Genomic DNA, 12343 nt, shown 5'->3' on the forward strand with positions numbered 1-12343 from the left:
ACATCCCCCCGCCCCTGCCCGGCCTTACCCCCTGACCCAAGGACATCTCCCTGGAAAAGCTGTCCCTGGTCCTTCATACTTTCACTTCAGAGGTGGAGCCACTCTGCTTAGCTCCCGTGGCCTCTTAGTGACCAGCATGGAGACATCTAAATGCATGCCACACTTGCTACAAGCAACCCGACAGAGAGCACAAAGACACAGAAATGGTAACAGACTGTCATTACCTGAGTCTCACTAGCAAATTCAGCAGAATGTGTTCAGAGATCGACTTTGCCTGTGTTTGCCCTAGCCCAGGAGGGTGAGTTGAGGGGGAGACATGGTCTCTGTCCTCCAGGGCTTCCAGTCTGGCTCAGGGAGCAGAGCTCAGGGGAGCAACAAGTCACTATGGGACTTGGTCAAACCCCATCCCAGGAGAGAGCAGATGAGGGGAGGCAAGAGTGAGGGTAGATAGAGGTCACTGAAGGGAGAGGGGACGATGGTTTCTCTTTGTTCCTCTATTTTTGTAATTCAGAAGTGGCAGTGTTTTATCTTTCCTTACTGATATCCCAAATCCCTGGGAATACGGATCTATCTCCATGGTGTTTGGAAGGACCTTCTTGAGGGAAATCAAACTAAAGCTGGATGCTGCAGTGCCTGGCATCTTAGAAGAGCCCTGGGGGTCACGAGGGCCCTTCCCACCCAGCTGTGGGCAGCACAGGACCTCCCGCTCTTCCTTCTGCCCGTGTTCAAAGCTGGAGACAGTGAGGAAAGAGAGTGTGGCAACTTGGACCTTTCTTCCACCCCAGAACCGCCCCAAGGAGCTTTCCTTGTCTCTGCTGTGGACAGCTGCGGTGTTTCTCCTGGCATCTCCTCTTAAAAACCACCAAGCTGGGTTCCAGAAGAAGACATGTCAGGGCCTGGTCCAGAGTGCTAAAACTAAGCAAACTGACAAATGAGCTGTAGAAACTGGACTTTTCCCTTCTGGATCAAAAGTGCAGTACCTAGACTCACATACGTAAATTATAATGTTGCTTCTAGAAGAATAGAAACCAAGATTGAAACTAATACTTGAAAAATAAAATGAGAAGTGACGTGAAATCCAAGGGCTTTCTCTGCCCTTCAGACTACTGTGGTGCGTGCCAGTGCCCACGTAAGCGGGTAAGGGGACCCTGGATGCACCACTCCAAACATGGTTTATTTGCACAGCTCAGCTGAAATAACAAGAAGTCAGATTTCCAAATGTTAGAAATTCTAACCAATTGGGGATTTTACATTTCTTTTAATAGATTCTGAAAATGTGGTTTGGAAAGTGGCTATAAATGAAAGAAGAGAATGAGACAGAGAAAGGTGCATGCCACGAAAGAGACTCCGAGGAAGCCTCCAGAGGAGACTGTGCCAGAAACACAGGTCATGGGTGTTCTGACCAGGACTGGGATGGCCACTGCTGCATGCAGAGTCAGAAAGCCCATCTGGCTGCTTTCTGTCCTCTCATCTGTCTGCTTTTAACTCCCAAAACCAGGGCCAGGAAGGGTGGCTGGAGGACGGATCAATGCCAAGATGGGAGAGGAGAGCAAAGTTGACCACTCAGATTTCAGAAAAGCTTTGTGTGGTCCCTTCCAGACACATCTGCCCACAGGCACCATGGACACTATCCCCAGCAGGGAGAAGACCGTGGGCAGAATTGCACAGGGCTGGGGCTCTGAGCTGCATGTCACAGGGGACAGTGAGGAGGGTTCATCAGCCCTCCTGGCTTTCAATGGGGGGCGGCTTGAGCCAGGAGCAAATTCATGTTTTAATTTTTCCCAAGGAAAGCAATATTTGCACATCCTGGGGGCACAAGCTATAACCATAGAGAGAAGGGTTATCATGAAGAACCCTCTTCTTTGGAGCCAACTCAGTCCATGTCACACATGGTCTCAGTAAGGCAAAGACAGCATTCCCAGTGAGGAAGCTGGCCACTCCAGCCTTGGTGGCACTTGAGCCAACCTCTTCTTGCTTGGTTAATGGAGGTTCTCATGCCAGCATCCATCAGCAAAGGAAGTCTGAACTGTCCAACTCCTAGTTCCATGTCGCTGCTGGGGACCCTTCCCAGGGTCCCAGGCTTCAGGGACCCACCTGCACAAAACATACAGCTACTTTACAAAGTCCCTGGGTGTGTGCTGAGCCTGTCAAGAGATAGGTCCCAAGAGACCTTGTGACTTTTCTGGGAATAGTCTACATGCTGGCCTTCTCCAGTGAAGCCCAGCTTGATTGCATTCTTCGGCTGCTAAAACAATGCCAGCCATTTGGAAGAGGAGCAAGCTCTGGGAGTGTTATAGACTGCCCAGGCACCAGGATGGGCAGGTGTCCTCTGGTTGGTCTGGCTGCTCTGATGGAAGTGGTGCCCAAACCCAGTAGTGGCCCTGTGGCTCCCCTGGAGTAAGCGAGAGGTTTGGGCTGCACCTGAGCCCTGTTGAGCATAAAAGCTGAAGTTCATGCAGTCAGTTAGGGGCAGGACTGAAGCCAGACCTGAGTCTTCCCAGTTTGGCCTGCTGTGATGGGCACAGCATTGAATTTGACTGTTTGAGCTCCCTGGGTCCCCAACTAATCCTCAAGTGATCACATAGATACCATCAGTAGACACCTCGTGTAGACACCAAGCTCACACTGCCACGGGCTCATACACACTTACACAAATCACCTTGAGCCCTATAGCACCAGGCATTAGTTCAGGAGAAAGCACTGAGTGGCCTTCGTTTGTACATTTTCATAGTGGCTCCTTCCTCCCATGGAGAAGGGGAGACTTACAACCAATTCAAGTGGGTACCACACTCCCATCTTTCTCACGAGCAGATCGTTGACCCTAGGGTGGCCAGTAAAGTCTCCCAACAACACCTAGAGACAGAGTTGGCCAGGGAGAGGCCCCAGTGCTACATCTCCATGGCCACAGGGGTCCAGGGTTAGAGCACTTCGACTGTCAACAGTCTCTGTCTGGACCTCAGACCCATGGCCTCCATGGCGGGCTCCTTTCCCTTGCTCTCCCTTTCCCACAGGCCCCTCTCTCTGTTGGAGCAAGCTTGTTTTCAGTGACTTTTGGTGACCCTGACCTTCCCTTCTCCTCATCTTCCCAAGGCCCCAGGTCAACTAGAGGTGGCAGTAGTGACAACTGAGGCTTGCAAGGCACATCTGCCCCTTGGCTGTCTTGTCCTCATCTGAGAGTTTCAGGAGGCAAATATTCCGTGTAGTCTCAGGTTGATGGGCGTTGGTTCCTACAAGCTAGAGTTGGCTGGCTGGAGGGGCAGACTGGGCTTATTCTTCTCTGAAGGCCCAGAGATCACATCCCGGACCTGTGTCTCACTCCGTACAGAGTTAATCTCTACTGATGGACTGAAGACAAGCCCTACTGCGGGGCCATAGGGAGAGAATTTGGAGCATGAGATCTCAGCCTTGAGAGGAAAGACGCTGGGCTTGCTCCGGGTTCCAACAAACCCACAGTGCTCTTTCTCTCTGAGGACTGTATGTGCTGTGGAAACCACCAGTGTCTCCAAGCTATGGGATCCCAGGGTAGGCCCTGTAGGTCAAAAGCCTGGTTGTATCAGCGGCGTGGTTTCTACGACTGTGAGACCTGTGTCCAGATCACGACCATTCTGACTCAGTCAGGAAACCTCAGTCAAAATCTAGCACAAGGAATGTAGCCAAGCCTCTGCCTGTGGTACAGGAGTGGCTGCTGCCTATAGCGCTTTGCTGTCTCTTAGCTTAAGGGAAAGCTGTGTCCCACAGACATTGGGTAAGAGCATGGACACTATCTTGACTTTCACCAGAGGCCAAGAAGGGGTGAGGTGAACTGGAACATCTGGTTAATCCATCAGCCACACCACTCTGGGCCCTTCTCTCTCTTCTCAGAAGAGTTAGCATCACTCAAGCCCCAAACTCCCATCTACCCAAGAGTTTGTCATCATATAGGTACCCAGAAAGAGATGCCCGTTGCCTTGAATGGGTTGCTCTTCTAGGCTGTGGCTGGGCTTGTGGAGCACTGGAGCTGCACGAGGCTCAGTCATGAACTACAGACGGGCTGAGAACCTTCTTCGGTCAGTGATACCCAGGAGGCAGGGCATGAGGCCTGCTGGCTGCTCGGAGGAAGCCAGCACTCCATGGCTTTCCAGAGAGAAGCTCCCCCCCCCACAAAGGATGGGTTTCAGCCGGTTCGGAACTGCCTGCCTCTGTTTAATACTTGCCTTGGCAGGTATGAATATCATTAACTCGCCCTACTCACCCGCTGCTGACCTCGGGTGGAAAAACTGCCGGACACACTCTGGAGCTGCTCAGCCTTGGCTCCCTCCCCGACTGGGCTGCCGCTTCACTGAAAACCCTCTTTATTTTGCTAGCTTAGCCTCGGCACACGCACGCTGGCTTGTCGATTGCTGGCAGTGGCTGCCGGCTCTAGACTTCTTCTTTGCACCCCGGCAGAAGTATTAGGTGTGTTTTGATTGAGCATTTTAGCCAAAAAAGCGAGGTTTGACCTCCGGCATTTAGCTTCTCTCTCGAGTATCAGTGCCAGGATTTAGCTAAGTGGGGTTGGTCAAAACATCTTTTTTGATTCTTAAAATAAATACCCTCTGTTCTCTAAGAAGTCAGTGAAGAGTAGACACACACACATACATCTCGTGCACTAACAGCACTGCAGCTCTGGTTCATCTTCCAAAGGACCGACTTTCTATTCAGTGTCAAGAAGGGATCCCAGAAGTCTTCCCTTCCTTCAAAAGTAGCTCAGTAAAAAATATGAGAGAAGACCTACTGGAAGAAACCCAGAGAAGCCCAGGCCATGGGGCCACTCCCAAACCAGAGAGAAGTGGACGAAGGCCAGGGCACAGTGTTCCCTCCAGACTGGCCTATGGGTGACAATCGTGACCCACAGGGTCCCCAAACACTGGTTTGTCCACTTCTTGCTCCTGGCCTTTGAGCCTAAATGCTCTCTCTCTAACCCACATTTCTTTCTTATCTGTTCAGAAGTAGTTTCTTCACACCCAAGGATAGCTAAGTGAGCCTAGAATGTGCTGGAAGTTGGATGAGGAAGGGGTCAGGGTTGTCTGTTGTAAGAGGCAGGGTTAATGGAGACCCCAAGCATCCTGTCCTGGTTCTGAGCCTCGATTGCCGGTCCAGCAGGCTGTGGGCTCTGGGGAGTTAGGGGGTCCAGCAGGCTGTGGGCTCTGGGGAGTTAGGGTTCAGCTGGAGATACTCTAAACAGACAGCTCAGCACAGTGGCTGGCAATTCGTTCATGGTCACTAGGGGTTGGTTTCCACTTGAACAGAGCCCTCACAGTCGACTGACCAGCTGATTACACCACACTGAGTCACCATGTTTCAAACACAGTTGTCTGTAGAGAGGAACATCCCCAGCCTGCTGGTACCTCCTCCCTCTCGGGGAAGACAAAATTTTACAAGATCAGTTCTTGTCTTTAAATTTCTTTCCAAATCAAAGTTCCTAATGTTCCCTGGTGCAAATGTTGCACAAGAGTCTTAGCAATGGTGACAACGATGCAACCAGCAGCAGGTCGTCTTTCTGGGAATTTATGGCATGGCGGGGAGGGCTATCCTAGGCACCTGGGATGCAAATCCTACCTGGAGCAGGAGCCAGCAGTTGTGCTACAGAAAGGAAACAGAAGTTGGAAGAGTTGATGGCACAGGATGAAGGTCAAGGAGCTGCTAAGCAAGGGCCACATTCAAGTGCGGGCCTCTGACACTGCACCTGGGCTCTGGAGGGACGTAAGCCACAGGGTGGATGCTTATGCAGAAAGCAGCCACACGCCCCACCCTTTGGATGGGGACCCACACCTGATGCTGGCCAGAACTGCCTCAGGAGAGGGACGCACCCCCACGTCTGGAGAGCGTTGGCCAGAGCTGAGCTGGGTGGTGTCCCACTGGTGGCCTGGGCAGGAACCACAAGAGGCATTGTGTCCCCAGGGCCAGCACTGGCTCCCAGAGCAAAGGCTCCAGCCATGTTGACACAAACTCTTGAGCTCTCAACTGGCAGTGGGGTCATATTTATTTATTTTTTGCATTAAAAAAATCAGCTTGGCCATGTTTGAGCTGCAGAAATGATTTTTTTAGAGTCGTGGACACTGTTTTTAGCTTTTATGCCTAAACAGATACTTCTCAGTTCTTTCAAGTGAGAGCTGTCCAATGAATGGAGGCTCTCTCTTCACTCCTAAGAAAAATGTTTACACAGTTGAGTATGGCACAGCAAAGGACCAGGCTCCAGAGAGCCCATCCCTGAAATGCAGAGGTCTCCATGCCTGTTTACACTCTCAGCTTTCTCTCCCCTCTGCCTGCCCTTCTCAGTGGCATTTCCAGCCTTCTTCTTCAGACCCTGAATTCAGGGTTCTTAATGGTGAGCCCCTGCATGGCTGTGAGAGAGAAGGACCTGCCCTGGGTGAATGCTGGCAACAGTCTACCTTCCTAACCTCCTTCATTTGACTGACCAGAGACCCAGGCAGCTCTGCCTCCAGGCCCTGGAAAACAGATACAAATGGGGCCTGCTTTCCCTTGATGCCTCCCACGGCACCATGCTCTGCTTCCCATGGGTAGGACAGGCAGCACCTCTCTTGGCCAGACTGGGGTGTGCCACAGCTTCTGCCTGGCTCTGATGGCAAGAGCTTATTCACAACAGACTGGCAGGCCTCAGCTCTGTGTCCGAACGTGTGGGCCTGCCCTGCCCTGCCTGGCTGGCATGGTCATGCAGACCCAGAACCCACTCTCAGACGTTCCAAGAACACTCTGTCCGCTGGCAAATCCTATCTGTGAGTGCCCTGTCTTTCTGCCTGGACACTCTGCTCAGGCGGAGCTGGCCCTGTGCCTGCAGCGGCTGACTGCAGAATGAACGAATCTCCACGTTAGAGGGTCTCCATCTTTCCTGGATCAACACTCCTTCATATCCTCATTCCATGAGCTCGTTTTCTCTACACTGTCCCATGGAAGGTGTCTTGGAGACATTTAACAAAACAGCACTTATCCAGATAGTCACTACTTTGGAGCAGCAAACAATGACATAAATAGGAAAGTCTCGGAGAATGGGACGGGTCGTCTTGGGAGTAGAGACCATGAGGAAGGGGTGAGGATGGAGGTGGATGGGGGTGGGGACACTTCAGGAGGCCAGGAAAAGTGGGAAGGGGCCAAGGAGCATCCTAAAGACAGAGGAGCCATCCGGTTTGAAGGTCATGGTCAAGAGGAGGGAATTGGATTTGACTGGGGGAGGTACAGGTGGATAGCATAGGCAGGGAGGAAGGGTCTACAGGAAGAGTGACCTCATGTCCACTCTGGTCCCTGGGTGGTTCCAACACACAGCTCTACTCTGAGGGGGCAGGCAGAGTGTCTTCCCTCTTGCCTGGTGTGTGGGTGTGTCATGGAAGGGTGTGCTGACCGAGGCCCCTGGCTCCCCCATCCGCTGGAACCTGTTCAGCTTTCCTGGTAGCAGAGCTGGAGGCTGCCTAACGGACAAGAGGGTCACAAACAATAGTGAGATGGAGGAGCACCTCAGACACATGTGCTATGCTGAGGACTTGGCTTGCACTTGTGCATTTAAAGCTTAGAACAAGTCCCTGGAGAAGGAAGGGCCATGTCTCCTCTCTACAGAGGAGAAAGAGGCTTAGCCCAGAAGGACCTGGGGTTCAGGCTGAGACTGAAAAGCCTGTAAAAGTCAAGGCGAGGTAGTACAGTTGGGGCAGGGCTGGGCAGCCCCTTTCCTGGGGGAGAATGAAGCAGCAAGGTGTGGACCTGCCCTCTGACCCCAGGTCACCCAGCATCTGCTAGAGCACAGTTCCCATAGCAACCCTGCATCGCCTTGATAAAGGGCCCAGAGAAACAAAGACCATGCCTCCCACAGGGCTCCCTTCCATCCTGCAAACCAGCCTGTTAACCCTCATGCTCCTCTGTGACCTTAGCACAAACTCATGGGGCAGGATTCCTCCCTCCCCCCACATTTGGCAAGTTCATAGTCCTTGATCCAGAAGTCACAAATGTCCTTCAGGAATGGCAGCTGCTGGGAGCCCTCCGGGTAGAGGTGAGGGCTCTTTTTCTGGCAGGACACCCAGTCTCTTCAGAGCCTCCCTTTGCTCCCAAGGATATGGGAGACTAGCAGGTGAGGTGACTTGCCGTGACCTTGATTGGCCTCTGAATCTAACTTTATTGTGACATGGCAGAATGAGGGCTGCACCTGGGCTGATCACCTGTCCTAGGGGCAGGAAGGGCACTTGTAAGAATTCCCACTGTCTCTGGCTCTGGACACTCCAGCCCAGTGTGAGGTGGGTATGCAGGTCCACCCAGCTCAGTGCTTCCCAAACCACAGCTCCGTTGGGCCATCCCAATCAGGAGTTATGCTCACCACCTGGGAGGTGCATACCCTCCCAGGTGACCCTTTACAGCTACCTGCCGTGTAGTTCCAGATCTCCGGCCTCATCTCACAGGCGCTCATCAGCCCTTTCCAGATGGGGGACTGGGGACATGGTTCAAGTAGTAAAGTGCCTGCCTAACAAGTGTGAAGCCCTGAGTTCAAACCCCAGTAGCACTACCAAATACTACTACTAACAATAGTGCAAAATGGGGGCCTGGGGACAGCCCTGACCAGCTCAGGGGTTGCCAGGCCCCAGTCCCTCTCATCCTGCCTTCATGGGGACTCTTTCCAGAGCTCCCACCTGGAGGCCATGGTGGGGGGAGTCCTCTGTCCCAGTGGAGCTCCTTCTGGTCATTGGGAGAACCAGCTGGTAGCAGCAGCCTGAGAAAGGGCAGCTGGCAGAGAGACCCTGGGAAGCAGGGCCAGGAGGAGGAAATGGGCACCTAATGTGGGGGCCTTTCCCTGCCAGGCAGCTAGCTGAGGGCTGGGGCAGGGGTCATGGTCTCTACAGGGCCCTGTTGCCGGGGGGGGGGGGGGGGGGGCTTGTCAGGGTCCTGCCAGGCCCTCAGTAGATGGTTCCTTCTCTTGCTTCCAGAAGATTGATGTCCCCAGAGAAAGTGCAGGTAAATCATAAGAGCAGGTGACACGTGGCACTCTCGATCAATGGCTCATGACAAACCATTACTTTCAGCATCAGAGGAAAGCCCTCATGAGTCCAAGAGCTTCCCACAGCCAGCTCCAGTAATGGACACACAGCTCGGCAGTGAGGAAGGAGCTGCTCAGAGCTGTGGTTCTGGGTCTGGTCCCAGAGCATTCTTCTCAGAGGTTGGGCTCTGGAAAGAGCCCAGATTTGGGAGAAACTGAGGGGCTTCCAGAGGTGCCAGACCCTGCAGACAGGGTGGTGTGGCGGGAGGGGGGCCTGCTCAGCTGCCATAGGGCAGATCCAGAGGAACACCTCACCACCACCACCCTGTGCTGGGACTCGGAATGAGTGAAAGTCAGTGATTTCAAGTGAGCCGAAGTTTACCTTGACCTTTGACCTTACTGACTCCCCACTTTCCCTTTCCCTGTCCTTTATCTACCAACTATTCTCAGCCTAGTTGCAGCCTAGTAGGGAGTAGGAAGGTCCAGGATTGAGTACCAAAAGACCCTACTGGATGGGAAGCTTAGACAAGACTGCCACATGAAAAAAGACCTTGAAGGTAGAGATGTATCAGGAATGAGGTCCCAGGGGTGCAGTCAGCACAACAGTCACACACCCAGGTCTGTCCTGGTCACTCTTAAGCACTGAGCACATTTCCAGGATGCCAGGGTAAATTGCACTGCAAATGGCAGAGCCAGAGTCAGGTCCAGCCCAACAGAAGCCTTGGCAAGAGTTGCAGGAGTCAAGGGCTCCCTGCAGCTGTGCAGGACACACAGAGAGGGTGCCTGTGCACTTTTCCAGCAGACACACCTGGCAGGTCTTAGCACAGCCTCGCTGGGTGTCATGCCATGTCCTAACAAGATTGCTTGCTGAGGGGTCACTGATGCACAGAAAGCTCTGGGTATTTCGTGTAGACAAAGTGATGAATTGGACATAGCAGGCACCTGTGGAACCATCCCCACAAGATTTGGGGGATGACCCTGGCCTTGACCTCCAAGACATTGTTATTATTGTTACTTTGTGATAAGAACACTTAACGTAAGATCTGTCCTTTTAACAAAGTGTTAAACATTCAATACAGAAACAACACCGGCAGTCTCACACCTGTCCTGTCCCAGAACAGATCTTTCTCCCTCCTCCTTCCCTCCCTTCCTTCCTGCATGCCTCCCTCTTTCATTTCTTTCAAGCTGGGAATGGAACCCAGGTCCTCCTACATGCTAGGCAAGCGCTCTGCATTCCCAGTCCCCAAAACTGATTTTCTTTGCATCAACCGCAGGCAGAGACACCCCAGCCGCCATTCTCTGCTCATCCCCCAGATGTATGAAGCAACATGAAATCTGCTGATCGGGCTCTCCCACCTCATCTGGAAAATGTGCCCTTCCAGGATCCCTGCAAGCCATTCCCCACCCAGCTTCTGAAAGCTGACGTGCCTTGCAGGCATGACGATGCATGAGGCACCAGGCAGCTATCTGGCATTCCCACCCAGAAAGGCTCAGGGCTGCCAGAAGAGCCACTGTGAGTCCTTGATGACAGCCCACCAGGACCCGCCGGGGCCCCGTGAACTCTGCACCTCACTTTGCTTTCCACGTGGAGAAAATAAATCTCCACATCAATTATTGGTTCTATGTGAACATTTATCTTTTATTCTCAACGTTTGTAGTTATAGAAATAACCTTGGTATTGATAGGGTTATATTAATGCACCTCAACCTGACCCTGTTTATTGACAACTTGTTTGTTAAGGTAGTCTTTAATAATCATAAGTGAATAAAAAGGGACCACTGGTCCCCTGGGGATGACAGCTCTGTCACACACAAATTGGAAAGTCCTGAGATCCAAGGTCTTGACCCCCAGGATTTGGGCTCTTCAGGGGCTGTGACTTATAACCCTTCTTATTGGGGTTTGTGGCACCCCTTAATTATCTGAGGATGAGAGGTCCTAAGGTCATCACCTCATGTTTCAAAGAAAAATGAATTTTAATTCCCTTAAAAATGGCAGGTGGTGGCACCTTGTGGGGACCAAGGAGCGATCAACTTACCACAGATGGCCCAGTTGTCACCATATTCCTTGGTCCTTTCCTCAGAGGCCTGCCCTCATCATCTAAGTGACACCCTTGCACATCACTTACCTCACTCATTCACTCAATGAATGTCTGTGACTTTTTCACTTTTGGGTTCTACAAACTTGCAAGCCAAGGAAGACAGAAACACATTGTTTCCATTACTGATTGTAACAAAGTAACAATGAGACTACAAACAGCCAAAGGGACGGCTTTGCCCAAAGTGCCATTGAGTCATTGTATTGAATGCCCTCAACAAACCTGTAAGCATCCTCACCTGTCTCAGAGAATGCTGAGGCTCAGAGAGGTTGAAAGACTTGTCTAGCATCACACAGCCAACTCGGCAGGGTATGTGCTTGGCCTTTGTAGAACTGGTTCCATTTGGAGAAATTTGGGGGTGGTGGCAAATGAAAGGAGCTTTGCCTTCTTTCCCACAAGTGGTGTTTCCAATCTGCTGGGAGGGGACAAGGCAGCAGAGCCCCAAGTGCCTGGCTTTGGCCACAGCTGCAGTGCTAACTTGAGACCACAGTGCATGGGGGCAGTGGGAGGCAGAGAGCCGCCAAACAAAACCGCACACTTTCCTAATGGGACCTAATTACAGGAACAGCTGTGCAGAGGAATCCAGGCTGATTCCCTGTGAAGCAGGGGGCACCTCGGGGACCTTGCTGCATCCATGTAACTGTTAGCAGCATTAGGAGCCCCCGGAGCCCAGATCTGCTCTTCTTGGGTGGGGGAGGCAGGCTGGACCAGTGAGGCTTGGCCTCCTGGCAGGCTCTGCTGTCCGTTCCCAGTTCCTAAGCAAATCCATGTGCCACCCTTCTGCCTTTCCAGGAGATTCTGAGCTCAGGACCAGGCATGCTGAATGTTCTGCAGAGTTCTGCAGGACTGTCCAGAATTGTTGAGCCTCAGCAAGCTCGTGACTGAGGCTGCCTGTTTTCCAGGATGCTCTTGGGGGCCTCTGGGGCCAATGCTAGTGTCTGTTTGGACTTCCTTCCTGTCAGGCCTCATGAAGCCAGGAGAAGCTGCAGGACAGGGGCAAGGAACCCTGGCTGGAAGCTGCTTTTCCTATCCAGAGGTCAGCGACATTTCTCCACACCTGTATAGCCCTGGTTAGCCATGAAGTCTCCCTTCCTCACCTGCAGGATGAATGGAACACACCAGAGGACGAGTTCTCACTGCTGAGGATGGTGAAAAAGATAAAAAGGCCAAAGAGGCCCCTGATTAGTCTTTTATTTTGAAATTTGGGATGATGTCACCAGGGATCTACCTGTCTATTTCTGATAGTAGCCACGGCTGAC

General features: G+C 52.3%; 1 protein-coding gene across 3 annotated transcripts in view; it reads right to left on the reverse strand.

Moving 5' to 3' along the window:
• Positions 1 to 12343, reverse strand: part of Prdm16 (PR/SET domain 16) — a 318554-nt gene that overhangs the window by 161473 nt on the left and 144738 nt on the right. The gene's annotated exons all lie outside the window — the stretch shown is intronic.

Source organism: Castor canadensis, chromosome 7, assembly GCF_047511655.1.
Source record: "Castor canadensis chromosome 7, mCasCan1.hap1v2, whole genome shotgun sequence".
In the NCBI taxonomy this organism is placed as follows: Eukaryota; Metazoa; Chordata; class Mammalia; order Rodentia; family Castoridae; genus Castor; species Castor canadensis.